Source organism: Phyllobates terribilis, unplaced genomic scaffold (assembly GCF_046119375.1).
Source record: "Phyllobates terribilis strain yellow unplaced genomic scaffold, ASM4611937v1 Scaffold_7__3_contigs__length_470593459, whole genome shotgun sequence".
In the NCBI taxonomy this organism is placed as follows: domain Eukaryota; kingdom Metazoa; phylum Chordata; class Amphibia; order Anura; family Dendrobatidae; genus Phyllobates; species Phyllobates terribilis.
This window is the reverse complement of record NW_027362767.1, coordinates 110801248-110821530: the sequence shown is the minus strand read 5'-3', so window position 1 is coordinate 110821530 and position 20283 is coordinate 110801248. Positions and strand designations below refer to the sequence as shown.

Sequence of the window (20283 nt, the reverse complement as noted above, 5' to 3'; positions counted from 1 at the left end):
GTGCATTCCCTTATATTACACTCCCTGATATTACATTCCCTTATATTACATTCCCTGGTGCATTCCCTGATAATTCATTCCCTGATATTACATTCCCTGGTGCATTCCCTGATGTTACATTCCTTGGTACATTCCTTGATATTGCATTCCCTGGTGCATTCCCTGATATTACATTCCCTGGTGCATTCCCTGATATTACATTCCTTGATATTGCATTCCCTGGTACATTCCCTGATATTACAATCCTTGGTGCATTCCCTGATAATACAATCCTTGGTACATTCCTTGATATTGCATTCCCTGGTGCATTCCCTGATATTACATTCCCTGGTGCATTCCCTGATAATACATTCCCTGGTGCATTCCCTGATATTACATTCCCTGATAATACATTCCCTGGTACAGTCCCCGATATTACATTCCGTGGTGCATTCCCTGATAATACATTCCCTGATATTGCATTACCTGGTGCATTCCCTTATTTTACATTCCCTGATAATACATTCCTTGATATTACATTCCCTGGTGCATTCCCTGATATTACATTCCTTGATATTACATTTCCTGGTCCATTCCCTGATATTACATTCCCTTATATTACATTCCCTGATATTACATTCCCTGGTGCATTCCCTGATAATACATTCCCTGATATTGCATTACCTGGTGCATTCCCTTATTTTACATTCCCTGATAATACATTCCTTGATATTACATTCCCTGGTGCATTCCCTGATATTGCATTCCCTGAAATTACATTCCTTGATATTACATTTCCTGGTCCATTCCCTGATATTACATTCCCTTATATTACATTCCCTGATATTACATTCCCTGGTGCATTCCCTGATATTACATTCCCCGATATTACCATTCCCTGATATTACATAACCTGATATTGCATTCCCTGGTACATTCCCTGATATTGCATTCACTGGTACATTCCTTGATATTACATTCCCTGATGCATTCTCTTATATTTCATTCCCTGGTGCCTGGTGCATTCCCTTATATTACATTCCCTGGTACATTCCCTTATATTACATTCCGTGGTGCACTCCCTTATATTACATTCCCTTATATTACATTCCGTGGTGCACTCCCTTATATTACATTCCCTGGTGCATTCCCTTATATTACATTCTCTTATATTACATTCCCTGGTGCATTCCCTTATATTACATTCTCTTATATTACATTCCCTGGTGCATTCCCTTATATTACATTCCCTTATATTACATTCCCTGGTACATTCCCTGATATTACATTCCCTTATATTACATTCCCTGATATTACATTCCCTGGTGCATTCCCTGATATTACATTCCCTGATATTACATTCCCTGATATTACATTCCCTTATATTACATTCCCTTATATTACATTCCCTGGTACATTCCCTGATATTACATTCCCTGATATTACATTCCCTGATATTACATTCCCTAGTGCATTCCCTGATATTACATTCCCTGGTGCATTCCCTGATATTACATTCCTTGATATTGCATTCCCTGGTACATTCCCTGATATTACAATCCCTGGTGCATTCCCTGATAATACAATCCTTGGTACATTCCTTGATATTGCATTCCCTGGTACATTCCCTGATATTACATTCCCTGGTGCATTCCCTGATATTACATTCCCTGGTGCATTCCCTGATAATACATTCCCTGGTGCATTCCCTGATATTACATTCCCTGATAATACATTCCCTGGTACAGTCCCTGATATTACATTCCGTGGTGCATTCCCTGATAATACATTCCCTGATATTGCATTACCTGGTGCATTCCCTTATTTTACATTCCCTGATAATACATTCCTTGATATTACATTCCCTGGTGCATTCCCTGATATTACATTCCCTGATATTACATTCCTTGATATTACATTTCCTGGTCCATTCCCTGATATTACATTCCCTTATATTACATTCCCTGATATTACATTCCCTGGTGCATTCCCTGATATTACATTCCCCGATATTACCATTCCCTGATATTACATAACCTGATATTGCATTCCCTGGTACATTCCCTGATATTGCATTCACTGGTACATTCCTTGATATTACATTCCCTGATGCATTCTCTTATATTTCATTCCCTGGTGCCTGGTGCATTCCCTTATATTACATTCCCTGGTACATTCCCTTATATTACATTCCGTGGTGCACTCCCTTATATTACATTCCCTGGTGCATTCCCTTATATTACATTCTCTTATATTACATTCCCTGGTGCATTCCCTTATATTACATTCTCTTATATTACATTCCCTGGTGCATTCCCTTATATTACATTCCCTTATATTACATTCCCTGGTACATTCCCTGATATTACATTCCCTGATATTACATTCCCTGATATTACATTCCCTGATATTACATTCCCTGGTGCATTCCCTGATATTACATTCCCTGATATTACATTCCCTTATATTACATTCCCTTATATTACATTCCCTGGTACATTCCCTGATATTACATTCCCTGATATTACATTCCCTGATATTACATTCCCTGATATTACATTCCCTGATATTACATTCCCTTATATTACATTCCCTAGTGCATTCCCTGATATTACATTCCCTGATAATACATTTCCTGATATTGCATTCCCTGATATTACATTCCCTGGTACATTCCCTGGTGCATTCCCTGGTACATTCCATTATATTACATTCCCTGGTACATTCCCTTATATTACATTCCCTGATATTACATTCCCTTATATTACAATCCCTGGTGCATTCCCTGATAATACATTCCCTGATATTACATTCCCTGGTGCATTCCCTGATATTACATTCCTTGGTACATTCCTTGATATTGCATTCCCTGGTGCATTCCCTGATATTACATTCCCTGGTGCATTCCCTGATATTACATTCCTTGGTACATTCCTTGATATTGCATTCCCTGGTACATTCCCTGATATTACATTCCCTGGTGCATTCCCTGATATTACATTCCCTGGTGCATTCCCTGATAATACATTCCCTGGTGCATTCCCTGATATTACATTCTCTGATAATACATTCCCTGGTACAGTCCCTGATATTACATTCCCTGGTGCATTCCCTGATAATACATTCCCTGATATTGCATTACCTGGTGCATTCCCTTATTTTACATTCCCTGATAATACATTCCTTGATATTACATTCCCTGGTGCATTCCCTGATATTGCATTCCCTGAAATTACATTCCTTGATATTACATTTCCTGGTCCATTCCCTGATATTACATTCCCTTATATTACATTCCCTGGTGCATTCCCTGATATTACATTCCCCGATATTACCATTCCCTGATATTACATAACCTGATATTGCATTCCCTGGTACATTCCCTGATATTGCATTCACTGGTACATTCCTTGATATTACATTCCCTGATGCATTCTCTTATAAGGGAATGTACCAGGGAATGAAATATAAGAGAATGCACCAGGGAATCCTTTATATTACATTCCCTGATATTACATTCCCTGGAGTTCCCCTTCAATGGACGTCTTCAAACAGAGGCTGGACAGACATCTGTCTGAGATGATCTAGTGAATCCTGCTTTGAGCAGGGGGTTGGACCAGATGACCCAGGAGGTCCCTTCCAACTCTACCATTCTATGATTCTATGATTCTACATTCCCTGATGTTACATTCCCTGATATTACATTCCCTTATATTACATTCCCTGGTACATTCCCTGATATTACATTCCCTGATATTACATTCCCTGATATTACATTCCCTGATATTACATTCCCTTATATTACATTCCCTGGTAAATTCCCTGATATTACATTCCCTGATATTACATTCCCTGATATTACATTCCCTGATATTACATTCCCTTATATTACATTCCCTGATATTACATTCCCTGATATTACCATTCCCTGATATTACATTCCCTGATATTACCATTCCCTGATATTACATAACCTGATATTGCATTCCCTGGTACATTCCCTGATATTGCATTCACAGGTACATTCCTTGATATTACATTCCCTGATGCATTCTCTTATATTACATTCCCTGGTGCCTGGTGCATTCCCTGATATTACATTCCGTGGTCCATTCCCTGATATTACATTCCCTGGTGCAATCCCTTATATTACATTCCCTTATATTACATTCCCTGGTGCATTCCCTTGTACATTCCCTGATATTACATTCCCTGGTACATTCCCTGATATTACATTCCCTGATATTACATTCCCTGGTACATTCCCTTGTACATTCCCTGATATTACATTCCCTGGTACATTCCCTTATATTACATTCCCTGATGCATTCTCTTATATTACATTCCCTGATATTACATTCCCTGATATTACATTCCCTGATATTACATTCCCTGGTACATTCCCTGATATTACATTCCCTGGTGCATTCCCTTATATTACATTCCCTGATAATACATTCCCTGATATTACATTCCCTGGTGCATTCCCTTATATTACATTCCCTGGTCCATTCCCTGATATTACATTCCCTGGTACATTCCCTGATATTACATTCCCTGGTACATTCCCTTATATTACATTCCCTGATGCATTCTCTTATATTACATTCCCTGATATTACATTCCCTGATGTTACATTCCCTGATATTACATTCCCTGATATTACATTCCCTGGTACATTCCCTGATATTACATTCCCTGATATTACATTCCCTGGTGCATTCCCTTATATTACATTCCCTGGTGCATTCCCTGATAATACATTCCCTGATATTGCATTACCTGGTGCATTCCCTTATTTTACATTCCCTGATAATACATTCCTTGATATTACATTCCCTGGTGCATTCCCTGATATTGCATTCCCTGAAATTACATTCCTTGATATTACATTTCCTGGTCCATTCCCTGATATTACATTCCCTTATATTACATTCCCTGATATTACATTCCCTGGTGCATTCCCTGATATTACATTCCCCGATATTACCATTCCCTGATATTACATAACCTGATATTGCATTCCCTGGTACATTCCCTGATATTGCATTCACTGGTACATTCCTTGATATTACATTCCCTGATGCATTCTCTTATATTTCATTCCCTGGTACATTCCCTTATATTACATTCCCTGGTCCATTCCTTTATATTACATTCCCTGATATTACATTCCCTGGTGCATTCCCTTATATTACATTCCCTGATATTACATTCCCTGGAGTTCCCCTTCAATGGACGTCTTCAAACAGAGGCTGGACAGACATCTGTCTGAGATGATCTAGTGAATCCTGCTTTGAGCAGGGGGTTGGACCAGATGACCCAGGAGGTCCCTTCCAACTCTACCATTCTATGATTCTATGATTCTACATTCCCTGATGTTACATTCCCTGATATTACATTCCCTTATATTACATTCCCTGGTACATTCCCTGATATTACATTCCCTTATATTACATTCCCTGATATTACATTCCCTGGTGCATTCCCTGATGTTACATTCCCTGATATTACATTCCCTTATATTACATTCCCTGGTACATTCCCTGATATTACATTCCCTGATATTACATTCCCTGATATTACATTCCCTGGTACATTCCCTGATATTACATTCCCTTATATTACATTCCCTGATATTACATTCCCTGGTGCATTCCCTGATGTTACATTCCCTGATATTACATTCCCTTATATTACATTCCCTGGTACATTCCCTGATATTACATTCCCTGATATTACATTCCCTGATATTACATTCCCTTATATTACATTCCCTGATATTACATTCCCTGATATTACATTCCCTGATATTAACATTCCCTGATATTACATTCCCTGATATTACCATTCCCTGATATTACATAACCTGATATTGCATTCCCTGGTACATTCCCTGATATTGCATTCACAGGTACATTCCTTGATATTACATTCCCTGATGCATTCTCTTATATTACATTCCCTGGTGCCTGGTGCATTCCCTGATATTACATTCCCTGGTCCATTCCCTGATATTACATTCCCTGGTGCAATCCCTTATATTACATTCCCTGGTGCATTCCCTTGTACATTCCCTGATATTACATCCCCTGGTACATTCCCTTATATTACATCCCCTGATATTACATACCCTGATATTGCATTCCCTGGTCCATTCCATTATATTACATTCCCTGGTACATTCCCTGGTACATTCCCTGGTGCATTCCCTGATACATTCCCTGATATTACATTCCCTTATATTACATTCCCTGGTCCATTCCATTATATTACATTCCCTGGTACATTCCCTGATATTACATTCCCTTATATTACATTCCCTGGTACATTCCCTTATATTACATTCCCTGGTGCATTCCCTTGTACATTCCCTGATATTACATTCCCTGGTACATTCCCTTATATTACATTCCCTGATATTACATTCCCTGATATTACATTCCCTTGTACATTCCCTGATATTACATTCCCTGGTACATTCCCTTATATTACATTCCCTGATGCATTCTCTTATATTACATTCCCTGATATTACATTCCCTGGTACATTCCCTGATATTACATTCCCTGATATTACATTCCCTGATATTACATTCCCTGATATTACATTCCCTGGTGCATTCCCTTATATTACATTCCCTGATAATACATTCCCTGATATTACATTCCCTGGTGCATTCCCTGATATTACATTCCCTGGTACATTCCCTGATATTACATTCCCTTGTACATTCCCTGATATCACATTCCCTGGTGCATTCCCTTATATTACATTCCCTGGTCCATTCCCTGATATTACATTCCCTGATATTACATTCCCTGGTACATTCCCTTATATTACATTCCCTGATGCATTCTCTTATATTACATTCCCTGATATTACATTCCCTGGTACATTCCCTGATATTACATTCCCTGGTGCATTCCCTTATATTACATTCCCTGATAATATATTCCCTGATATTACATTCCCTGGTGCATTCCCTGATATTTCATTCCCTGGTACACACCCTGATATTACATTCCCTTATATTACATTCCCTGGTGCATTCCCTTATATTACATTCCCTTATATTACATTCCCTGGTACATTCCTTGATATTACATTCCCTGGTGCATTCCCTTATATTACATTCCCTGGTGCATTCCCTGATAATACATTCCCTGATATTACATTCCCTGATACTACATTCCCTTATATTACATTCCCTTATATTACATTCCCTGGTGCATTCCCTTATATTACATTCCCTTATATTACATTCCCTTATATTACATTCCCTTATATTACATTCTCTGGTGCATTCCCTGATATTACATTCCCTGGTCCATTCCATTATATTACATTCCCTGGTGCATTCCCTTATATTACATTCCCTGGTGCATTCCCTGATACATTCCCTGATATTACATTCCCTTATATTACATTCCCTGGTACATTCCCTGATATTACATCCCCTGGTACATTCCCTTATATTACATCCCCTGATATTGCATTCCCTGGTCCATTCCATTATATTACATTCCCTGGTACATTCCCTGGTACATTCCCTGGTACATTCCCTGGTGCATTCCCTGGTGCATTCCCTGATATTACATTCCCTTATATTACATTCCCTGGTCCATTCCATTATATTACATTCCCTGGTACATTCCCTGATATTACATTCCCTTATATTACATTCCCTGGTGCATTCCCTGATAATACATTCCCTTATATTACATTCCCTGGTGCATTCCCTTGTACATTCCCTGATATTACATTCCCTGGTACATTCCCTTATATTACATTCCCTGATACATTCCCTTATATTACATTCCCTGATACATTCCCTGATATTACATTCCCTGGTACATTCCCTTGTACATTCCCTGATATTACATTCCCTGGTACATTCCCTTATATTACATTCCCTGATGCATTCTCTTATATTACATTCCCTGATATTACATTCCCTGATATTACATTCCCTGGTACATTCCCTGATATTACATTCCCTGATATTACATTCCCTGATAATACATTCCCTGATATTACATTCCCTGGTGCATTCCCTGATATTACATTCCCTGGTACATTCCCTGATATTACATTCCTTGGTGCATTCCCTGATATTACATTCCCTGGTACATTCCCTGATATTACATTCCCTGGTACATTCCCTTATATTACATTCCCTGATATTACATTCCCTGATATTACATTCCCTGGTACATTCCCTGATATTACATTCCCTGATATTACATTCCCTGGTACATTCCCTGGTATTACATTCCCTGGTGCATTCCCTTATATTACATTCCCTGATAATACATTCCCTGATATTACATTCCCTGCTGCATTCCCTGATATTTCATTCCCTGGTACATTCCCTGATATTACATTCCTTGGTACATTCCTTGATATTGCATTCCCTGGTACATTCCCTTATATTCCATTCCCTGGTCCATTCCCTGGTACATTCCCTGATATTACATTCCCTGGTACATTCCCTTATATTACATTCCCTGGTCCATTCCCTGATATTACATTCCCTGGTACATTCCCTGATAATACATTCCTTGGTACATTCCTTGATATTGCATTCCCTGGTACATTCCCTTATATTACATTCCCTGGTCCATTCCTTGGTACATTCCTTGATATTACATTCCCTGGTACAGTCCCTGATATTACATTCCCTGGTGCATTCCCTGATAATACATTCCCTGATATTGCATTACCTGGTGCATTCCCTTATTTTACATTCCCTGATAATACATTCCTTGATATTACATTCCCTGATATTACATTCCCTGGTGCATTCCCTGATATTGCATTCCCTGGTGCATTCCCTTATATTACATTCCCTGGTGCATTCCCTTATATTACATTCCCTGGTACATTCCCTGATATTACATTCCCTGGTATTACATTCCTTGATATTACATTTCCTGGTGCATTCCCTAATATTACATTCCCTTATATAACATTCCCTGGTCCATTCCATTATATTACATTCCCTGGTACATTCCCTGATATTACATTCCATTATATTACATTCCCTTATATTACATTCCCTGGTGCATTCCCTGATAATACATTCCCTTATATTATATTCCCTGATATTACATTCCCTTATATTACATTCCCTGGTACATTCCCTTATATTACATTCCCTGGTGCATTCCCTGATATTACATTCCCTGATATTACATTCCCTGGTACATTGCCTGATATTACATTCCCTGATATTACATTCCCTTATATTACATTCCCTGATATTACATTCCCTTATATTATATTCCCTGATATTACATTCCCTTATATTACATTCCCTGGTGCATTCCCTTATATTACATTCCCTGGTGCATTCCCTTATATTACATTCCCTGGTACATTCCCTGATATTACATTCCCTGGTGCATTCCCTTATATTACATTCCCTGGTGCATTCCCTGATATTACATTCCCTGGTGCAATCCCTTATATTACATTCCCTTATATTACATTCCCTGGTGCATTCCCTTGTACATTCCCTGATATTACATTCCCTTATATTACATTCCCTGGTACATTCCCTGGTCCATTCCATTATATTACATTCCCTTATATTACATTCCCTGGTGCATTCCCTGGTACATTCCCTGATAATGCATTCCCTGATATTACATTCCCTGATACTACATTCCCTTATATTACATTCCCTGGTACATTCCCTTATATTACATTCCCTGGTGCATTCCCTTATATTACATTCCTTGGTGCATTCCCTTATATTACATTCCCTGGTGCATTCCCTTATATTACATTCCCTTGTACATTCCCTGATATTAGATTCCCTGGTCCATTCCATTATATTACATTCCCTGGTACATTCCCTGATATTACATTCCCTTATATTACATTCCCTGGTGCATTCCCTTGTCCATTCCATTATATTACATTCCCTGGTACATTCCCTGATATTACATTCCCTGGTGCAATCCCTTATATTACATTCCCTTATATTACATTCCCTGGTGTATTCCCTTATATTACATTCCCTGGTGCATTTCCTTATATTACATTCCCTTGTACATTCCCTGATATTACATTCCCTGGTACATTCCCTTATATTACATTCCCTGATGCATTCTCTTATATTACATTCCCTGATATTACATTCCCTGATATTACATTCCCTGATATTACATTCCCTGATATTACATTCCCTGATATTACATTCCCTGGTACATTCCCTGATATTACATTCCCTGGTGCATTCCCTGATATTACATTCCCTGATAAGACATTCCCTGATATTACATTCCCTGGTCCATTCCCTGATATTACATTCCCTGGTGCATTCCCTGATATTACATTCCCTGGTACATTCCCTTATATTACATTCCCTGGTCCATTCCCTGATATTACATTCCCTGGTCCATTCCCTGATAATACATTCCTTGGTACATTCCCTTATATTACATTCCCTGGTCCATTCTCTGATATTACATTCCCTGGTACATTCCCTTATATTCCATTCCCTGGTCCATTCCCTGATATTACATTCCCTGGTGCATTCCCTGATAATACATTCCCTGGTGCATTCCCTGATATTACATTCCTTGGTACATTCCTTGATATTACATTACCTGGTACAGTCCCTGATATTACATTCCCTGGTGCATTCCCTGATAATACATTCCATGATATTGCATTACCTGGTGCATTCCCTTATTTTACATTCCCTGATAATACATTCCATGATATTCCATTACCTGGTACATTCCCTTATATTACATTCCCTGGTGCATTCCCTGATATTACATTCCTTGATATTACATTCCTTGATATTACATTTCCTGGTGCATTCCCTGATATTACATTCCCTGGTACATTCCCTGATATTACATTCCTTGATATTACATTCCTTGATATTACATTTCCTGGTGCATTCCCTGATAATACAATCCTTGGTACATTCCCTGATATTACATTCCTTGATATTACATTTCCTGGTGCATTCCCTGATATTACATTCCCTGGTACATTACCTTATATTACATTCCCTGGTACATTCCCTTATATTACATTCCCTGGTGCATTCCCTGATATTACATTCCCTGATATTACATTCCCTGGTACATTACCTTATATTACATTCCCTGGTGCATTCCCTTATATTACAATCCCTGGTACATTCCCTGATATTACATTCACTGGTATTACATTCCCTGGTGCATTCCCTTATGTTACATTCTCTGGTGCATTCCCTTATATTACATTCCCTGGTATATTCCCTTAAATTACATTCCCTGGTACATTACCTTATATTACATTCCCTGGTACATTCCCTGATATTACATTCCCTGGTGCATTCCCTTATATTACATTCCCTGATATTACATTCCCTGGAACATTCCCTCATATTACATTCCCTGGTGCATTCCCTTATATTACATTCCCTGGTACATTCCCTTATATTACATTCCCTGGTACATTCCCTTATATTACATTCCCTGGTCCATTCCATTATATTACATTCCCTGGTACATTCCCTTATATTACGTTCCCTGGTGCATTCCCTTATATTACTATCCCTGGTGCATTCCCTTATATTACATTTCCTGGTACATTCCCTGGTGCATTCCCTGGTACATTCCCTTATATTACATTCCCTTATATTACATTCCCTGGTACATTCCCTTATATTACATTCCCTTATATTACAGTCCCTGGTGCATTACATTATATTACATTCCCTGGTACATTCCCTTATATTATATTCCCTGGTACATTCCCTTATATTATATTCCCTGATATTACCATTCCCTGATATTACATAACATGATATTGCATTCCTTGATATTACATTCCCTGATGCATTCTCTTATATTACATTCCCTAGTGCATTCCCTTATATTACATTCCCTGGTGCATTCCCTTATATTACATTCCCTGGTGCATGCCCTTATATTACATTCCCTTATATTACATTCCCTGGTGCATTCCCTTATATTACATTCCCTGGTGCATTCCCTTGTACATTCCCTGATATTACATTCCCTGGTCCATTCCATTATATTACATTCCCTGATATTACATTCCCTGGTGCATTCCCTTATATTACATTCCCTGGTGCATTCCCTTATATTACATTCCCTTATATTACATTCCCTGGTACATTCCCTTATATTACATTCCCTGGTGCATTCCCTTATATTACATTCCCTGGTACATTCCCTTATATTACATTCCCTGGTGCATTCCCTTATATTACATTCCCTGGTGCATTCCCTTATATTACATTCCCTTATATTACATTCCCTGGTGCATTCCATTATATTACATTCCCTGGTACATTCCCTGATAATACATTCCTTGGTACATTCCCTTATATTACATTCCCTGGTCCATTCTCTGATATTACATTCCCTGGTACATTCCCTTATATTCCATTCCCTGGTCCATTCCCTGATATTACATTCCCTGGTGCATTCCCTGATATTACATTCCCTGGTGCATTCCCTGATAATACATTCCCTGGTGCATTCCCTGATATTACATTCCTTGGTACATTCCTTGATATTACATTCCCTGGTCCATTCCATTATATTACATTCCCTGGTGCATTCCCTGATATTACATTCCCTGGTCCATTCCCTTATATTACATTCCCTGGTGCATTCCCTTATATTAAATTCCCTGGTGCATTCCCTTGTACATTCCCTGATATTACATTCCCTGGTCCATTCCATTATATTACATTCCCTGGTACATTCCCTTATATTACATTCCCTGATATTACATTCCCTGGTACATTGCCTTATATTACATTCCCTGGTACATTCCCTTGTACATTCCCTGATATTACATTCCCTGGTACATTCCCTTATATTACATTCCCTGGTACATTCCCTTATATTACATTCAATTATATTACATTCCCTGGTGCATTCCCTTATATTACATTCCCTGGTGCATTCCCTTGTACATTCCCTGATATTACATTCCCTGGTACATTCCCTTATATTACATTCCCTGGTGCATTTCCTGATATTACATTCCCTGGTACATTCCCTGATATTACATTCCCTGGTGCATTCCCTTATATTACATTCCCTTATATTACATTCCCTGATATTACATTCCCTGATATTACATTCCCTTATATTACATTCCCTGGTACATTCCCTGATATTACATTCCCTGGTACATTCCTTGATATTACATTCCTTGGTACATTCCCTGATATTACATTCCCTGGTACATTCCTTGATATTACATTCCCTGGTACATTCCCTGATATTACATTCCCTGGTGCATTCCCTTATATTACATTCCCTGGTGCATTCCCTTATATTACATTGCCTGGTGCATTCCCTGATATTACCATTCCCTGATATTACATTCCCTTATATTACATTCCCTGGTACATTCCCTTATATTACATTCCCTTATATTACATTCCCTGGTGCATTCCCTTATATTACATTTCCTGCTCCATTCTCTGATATTACATTCCCTGGTGCATTCTCTGATATTACATTCCCTGGTGGATTCCCTGATATTACATTCCCTGGTGCATTCCCTGGTACATTCCCTTATATTACATTCCCTGATAATACATTCCCTGATATTACATTCCCTGGTGCATTCCCTGGTACATTTCCTTATATTACATTCCCTTATATTACATTCCCTGGTGCATTCCCTAATATTACATTCCCTGGTGCATTCCCTGATATTACATTCCTTGATATTACATTCTGTGGTGCATTCCCTTATATTACATTCCCTGGTACATTCCCTTATATTACATTCCCTGGTACATTCCCTTATATTACATTCCCTGGTACATTCCCTTATATTACATTGCCTGGTGCATTCCCTGATATTACATTCCCTTATATTACATTGCCTGGTGCATTCCCTTATATTACATTCTCTGGTGCATTCCCTTATATTACATTCCCTGATATTATATTCCCTTATATTACATTCCCTGATATTACATTCCCTGGTACATTCCCTGATATTACATTCCCTGATATTACATTCCCTGGTACATTCCCTGATATTACATTCCCTGGTGCATTCCCTGATATTACATTTCCTGGTGCATTCCCTTATATTACATTTCCTGGTGCATTCCCTTATATTACATTCCCTGATATTAAATTCCCTGGTACATTCCCTGATATTAAATTCCCTGGTGCATTCCCTGATATTACATTCCCTGGTACATTCCCTTATATTACATTCCCTGGTACCTTCCCTTATATTACATTCTCTGGTGCATTCCCTTATATTACATTCCCTGGTGCATTCCCTTATATTACATTCCCTGGTGCATTCCCTTATATTACATTCCCTGATATTACATTCCCTGGTGCATTCCCTTATATTACATTCCCTGATAATATATTCCCTGGTGCATTCCCTTATATTACATTCCCTGATATTACATTCCCTTGTACATTCCCTGATATTACATTCCCTGGTGCATTCCCTGATATTACATTCCCTGATATTACATTCTCTGGTGCATTCCCTGATATTACATTACCTGGTGCATTCCCTTATATTATATTCCCTTATATTACATTCCCTGGTGCATTCCCTTATATTACATTCCCTGATATTACATTCCCTTATATTACATTCCCTGATATTACATTCCCTGGTACATTCCCTGATATTACATTCCCTGATATTACATTCCCTGATATTACATTCCCTGGTGCATTCCCTGATATTACATTTCCTGGTGCATTCCCTTATATTACATTTCCTGGTGCATTCCCTTATATTACATTCCCTGATATTAAATTCCCTGGTACATTCCCTGATATTACATTCCCTGGTGCATTCCCTGATATTACATTCCCTGGTGCATTCCCTTATATTATATTCCCTTATATTACATTTCCTGGTGCATTCCCTTATATTACATTTCCTGGTGCATTCCCTTATATTACATTTCCTGATATTAAATTCCCTGATATTAAATTCCCTGGTACATTCCCTGATATTACATTCCCTGGTGCATTCCCTGATATTACATTCTCTGGTTCATTTCCTTATATTACATTCCCTGATATTACATTCTCTGGTGCATTCCCTGATATTACATTCCCTGGTGCATTCCCTTATATTATATTCCCTTATATTACATTGCCTGGTGCATTCCCTGATATTACATTCCCTGATAATACATTCCCTGATATTACATTCCCTGGTGCATTCCCTGATATTACATTCCCTGGTGCATTCCCTGATATTACATTCCCTGATAATACATTCCCTGATATTACATTCCCTGGTACATTCCCTGATATTACATTCCCTGATATTACATTCCCTGATATTACATTCCCTGGTGCATTCCCTGATATTACATTTCCTTATATTAAATTCCCTGGTGCATTCCCTGATATTACATTTCCTTATATTAAATTCCCTGATATTACATTCCCTGGTACATTCCCTTATATTACATTCCCTGGTACATTCCCTGATATTACATTCCCTGGTACATTCCGTTATATTACATTCCCTGGTACATTCCCTGATATTGCATTCCCTGGTTCATTCCCTGATATTACATACCCTGCTACTGCATTCTCTGATATTACATTCCCTAGTACATTCCCTTAAATTACATTCCCTGGTGCATTCCCTTATATTACATTCCCTGGTACATTCCCTTATATTACATTCCCCGATATTACATTCCCTGGTACAATCCCTTATAATACATTCCCTGATATTACATTCCCTTATATTACATTCCCTGGTGCATTCCATTATATTACATTCCCTGGTGCATTCCCTGATGCATTCCCTGATATTACATTCCCTGGTGCATTCCTTTATATTACATTCCCTGGTGCATTCCATTATATTACATTTCCTTATATTATATTCCCTTATATTACATTTCCTGGTGCATTCCCTTATATTATATTCCCTTATATTACATTGCCTGGTGCATTCCCTGATATTACATTCCCTGGTGCATTCCCTGATATTACATTCCCTGATAATACATTCCCTGATATTACATTCCCTGGTGCATTCCCTGATATTACATTCCCTGGTGCATTCCCTGATATTACATTCCCTGATAATACATTCCCTGGTACATTCCCTGATATTACATTTCCTTATATTAAATTCCCTGATATTACATTCCCTGGTACATTGCCTTATATTGCATTCACTGGTACATTCCCTGATATTACATTCCCTGATATTACATTCCCTGGTGCATTCCCTGATATTACATTTCCTTATATTAAATTCCCTGATATTACATTCCCTGATATTACATTCCCTGGTACATTCCCTGATATTGCATTCTCTGGTACATTCCCTGATATTACATTCCCTGGTACATTCCCTGATATTGCATTCCCTGGTTCATTCCCTGATATTACATACCCTGCTACTGCATTCTCTGATATTACATTCCCTGGTACATTCCCTTATATTGCATTCCCTGGTTCATTCCCTGATATTACATACCCTGATACTGCATTCTCTGATATTACATTCTCTGGTACATTCCCTTATATTACATTCCCTGGTACATTCCCTTAAATTACATTCCCTGGTGCATTCCCTTATATTACATTCCCCGATATTACATTCCCTGGTACATTCCCTGATATTACATTCCCTGATATTACTATCCCTGGTGCATTCCCTTATATTACATTCCCCGATATTACTATCCCTGGTGCATTCCATTATATTACATTCCCTGGTGCATTCCCTGATATTACATTCCCTGGTGCATTCCCTGATATTACATTCCCTGGTGCATTCCTTTATATTAAATTCCCTGGTGCATTCCTTTATATTACATTCCCTGGTGCATTCCCTTGTACATTCCGTAATATTACATTCCCTGCTACATTCCCTGATATTACATTCCCTGGTACATTCCGTTATATTACATTCCCTGGTGCATTCCCTGATATTACATTCCTTGATATTACATTCTCTGGTGCATTCCCTGATATTACATTCCTTGATATTACATTCCCTGATATTACATTCTCTGGTGCATTTCCTGATATTACATTCCCTGGTACATTCCCTTATATTACATTCCCTGGTACATTCCCTTATATTACATTCCCTGGTACATTCCCTTATATTACACTGCCTGGTGCATTCCCTTATATTACATTGCCTGGTGCATTCCCTGATATTACATTCCCTTATATTACATTGCCTGGTGCATTCCCTGATATTACATTCTCTGGTGCATTCCCTTATATTACATTCCCTGATATTATATTCCCTTATATTACATTCCCTGGTACATTCCCTTATATTACATTCCCTTATATTACATTGCCTGATATTACATTCCCTTGTACATTCCCTGATATTACATTCCCTGGTACATTCCCTGATATTACATTCCCTGATATTACATACCCTGATAATACATTCCCTGGTACATTCCCTGATATTACATTCCCTGATATTACATTCCCTGGTGCATTCCCTTATATTACATTCCCTGGTGCATTCCCTTATATTACATTCCCTGGTGCATTCCCTGATATTACATTCCTTGATATTACTTTCCCTGACATTACATTCCCTGGTGCATTCCCTTATATTACATTCCCTGGTGCATTCCCTTATATTACATTCCCTGGTGCATTCCCTTATATTACATTCCCTGGTGCATTCCCTGATATTACATTCCTTGATATTACTTTCCCTGACATTACATTCCCTGGTGCATTCCCTTATATTACATTCCCTGGTACATTCACTTATATTACATTCCCTGGTACATTCCTTTATATTACATTCCCTGGTGCATTCCCTTATATTACATTCCCTGGTACATTCCCTTATATTACATTCCCTGGTGCATTCCCTTATATTACATTCCCTGGTGCATTCCCTGATATTACATTCCTTGATATACTTTCCCTGACATTACATTCCCTGATATTACATTTCCTGCTCCATTCTCTGATATTACATTCCCTGATATTACATTCCCTGGTGCATTCCCTTATATTACATTCCCTGGTACATTCCCTTATATTACATTCCCTGGTGCATTCCCTTATATTACATTGCCTGGTGCATTCCCTTATATTACATTCCCTGATATTACATTCCCTGATATTACATTCCCTTATATTACATTCCCTGGTACATTCCCTTATATTACATTCCCTGGTACATTCCCTTATATTACATTCTCTGGTGCATTCCCTTATATTACATTCCCTGGTGCATTCCCTTATATTACATTCCCTGGTGCATTCCCTTATATTACATTCCCTGATATTACATTCCCTGGTGCATTCCCTTATATTACATTCCCTGATAATATATTCCCTGGTGCATTCCCTTATATTACATTCCCTGATATTACATTCCCTTGTACATTCCCTGATATTACATTCCCTGGTGCATTCCCTGATATTACATTCCCTGATATTACATTCTCTGGTGCATTCCCTGATATTACATTACCTGGTGCATTCCCTTATATTATATTCCCTTATATTACATTCCCTGGTGCATTCCCTTATATTACATTCCCTGATATTACATTCCCTTATATTACATTCCCTTAAATTATATTCCCTTAAATTACATTCCCTGGTACATTCCCTGGTGCATTCCCTCGTACATTCCCTGATATTACATTCCCTGGTACATTCCCTTATATTACATTCCCTGGTGCATTCCCTTATATTACATTCCCTGGTGCATTCCCTTATATTACATTCCCTGGTGCATTCCCTTATATTACAATCCCTGGTGCATTCCCTGATATTACATTCCCTGGTGCATTCTCTGATATTACATTCCCTGGTGCATTCCCTTATATTACATTCCCTGATGTAACATACCTGGCGGCATCCTTGCATAATGGTCCATCTCCCACTGTGCAAGAGCGTGCACTTGATTTCCAGTCCTGACTATCACTTTGGCTTCTTTCCATATTGTCTGCTTTGCTCTGCTCTGTCTGCTTAGGGCGACGCCCGCTGAACTTCCTGTTTCTTGTAGCTGCTGCAGACACACCCCTGATGCTTCCTCAGCCTATTGCTGTCTGTCACCTGGTATTTAACCCAGCTCCTCCCTGGAATCCTTGCCTGAGCATCTTGTTCTGTCAGTTGGCTTCTTGTCACTGATGTGACAGGTCCTGTCTATGTTTCCTGCCTTGCGGTATCAGTTCCCGTGTCTGAACTGTGTCCTGTCTGTGTACTCTAGCCAGCTGCCTTTCCTGGACGCTGTAATTCCAGGCCCGTGTGAACACGCTCTTAGCCTGTTCCTTCTGCCCTCTAGGGGCCGCATACCTAGATCTGTTGTCTGTGTCTTTTCCCAGTGTCTGTTCCTGCCCTAACTATCTTCCAGCCTGTTTCCCGTTTCTCTCTACGCCCATATCTTCCATTTTTCTGCAGAGTCTGAACTTGTACCTAACTCCTGCTCGTTGTCACTGTACTTCCGTTTGTGAGTTTGTGGTCCACTCGCTACTGCACTGCAAGCACCCTGTGGGTATCTGGTTCTGCCTTTCCCTTCCTGTCTGTTCCGTGTGAACAGAGCCCTGTCCCCTCTGCCCTGCCTTGCTCGCCGCTCCAGCGGTTTCTGCCTGCTCTGCCTTGCTCACCGCACCGGCGGTTCTTGCCTGCTCTGCCTTTGCTCACCGCTCCAGGCAGTCTCGCTCTGCTCTGACCCTTTGCTAGCCGCTCCGGCGGTCTCGCTCTGCTCTGACCCTTTGCTCGCCGCTCCGGCAGTCTCGCTCTGCTCTGACCCTTTGCTAGCCGCTCCGGCGGTCTCGCTCTGCTCTGACCCTTTGCTCGCCGCTCCGGCAGTCTCGCTCTGCTCTGACCCTTTGCTCGCCGCTCCGGCGGTCTCGCTCTGCTCTGACCCTTTGCTCGCCGCTCCGGCAGTCTCGCTCTGCTCTGACCCTTTGCTCGCCGCTCCGGCAGTCTCGCTCTGCTCTGACCCTTTGCTCGCCGCTCCGGCAGTCTCGCTCTGCTCTGACCCTTTGCTCGCCGCTCCGGCAGTCTCGCTCTGCTCTGACCCTTTGCTCGCCGCTCCGGCAGTCTCGCTCTGCTCTGACCCTTTGCTCGCCGCTCCGGCAGTCTTGCTCTGCTCTGACCCTTTGCTCGCCGCTCCGGCAGTCTCGCTCTGCTCTGACCCTTTGCTCGCCGCTCCGGCAGTCTCGCTCTGCTCTGACCCTTTGCTCGCCGCTCCGGCAGTCTCGCTCTGCTCTGACCCTTTGCTCGCCGCTCCAGGCGGCCTCGTCTTGCTCTGCTCTCGCTCGCCGCTCCGGGCGGCCTC

General features: G+C 39.7%; 1 protein-coding gene across 7 annotated transcripts in view; it reads right to left on the bottom strand.

Moving 5' to 3' along the window:
• NPAS3 (neuronal PAS domain protein 3) overlaps window positions 1-20283 on the bottom strand; it is a 788102-nt gene that overhangs the window by 4477 nt on the left and 763342 nt on the right. The window lies entirely within an intron of this gene.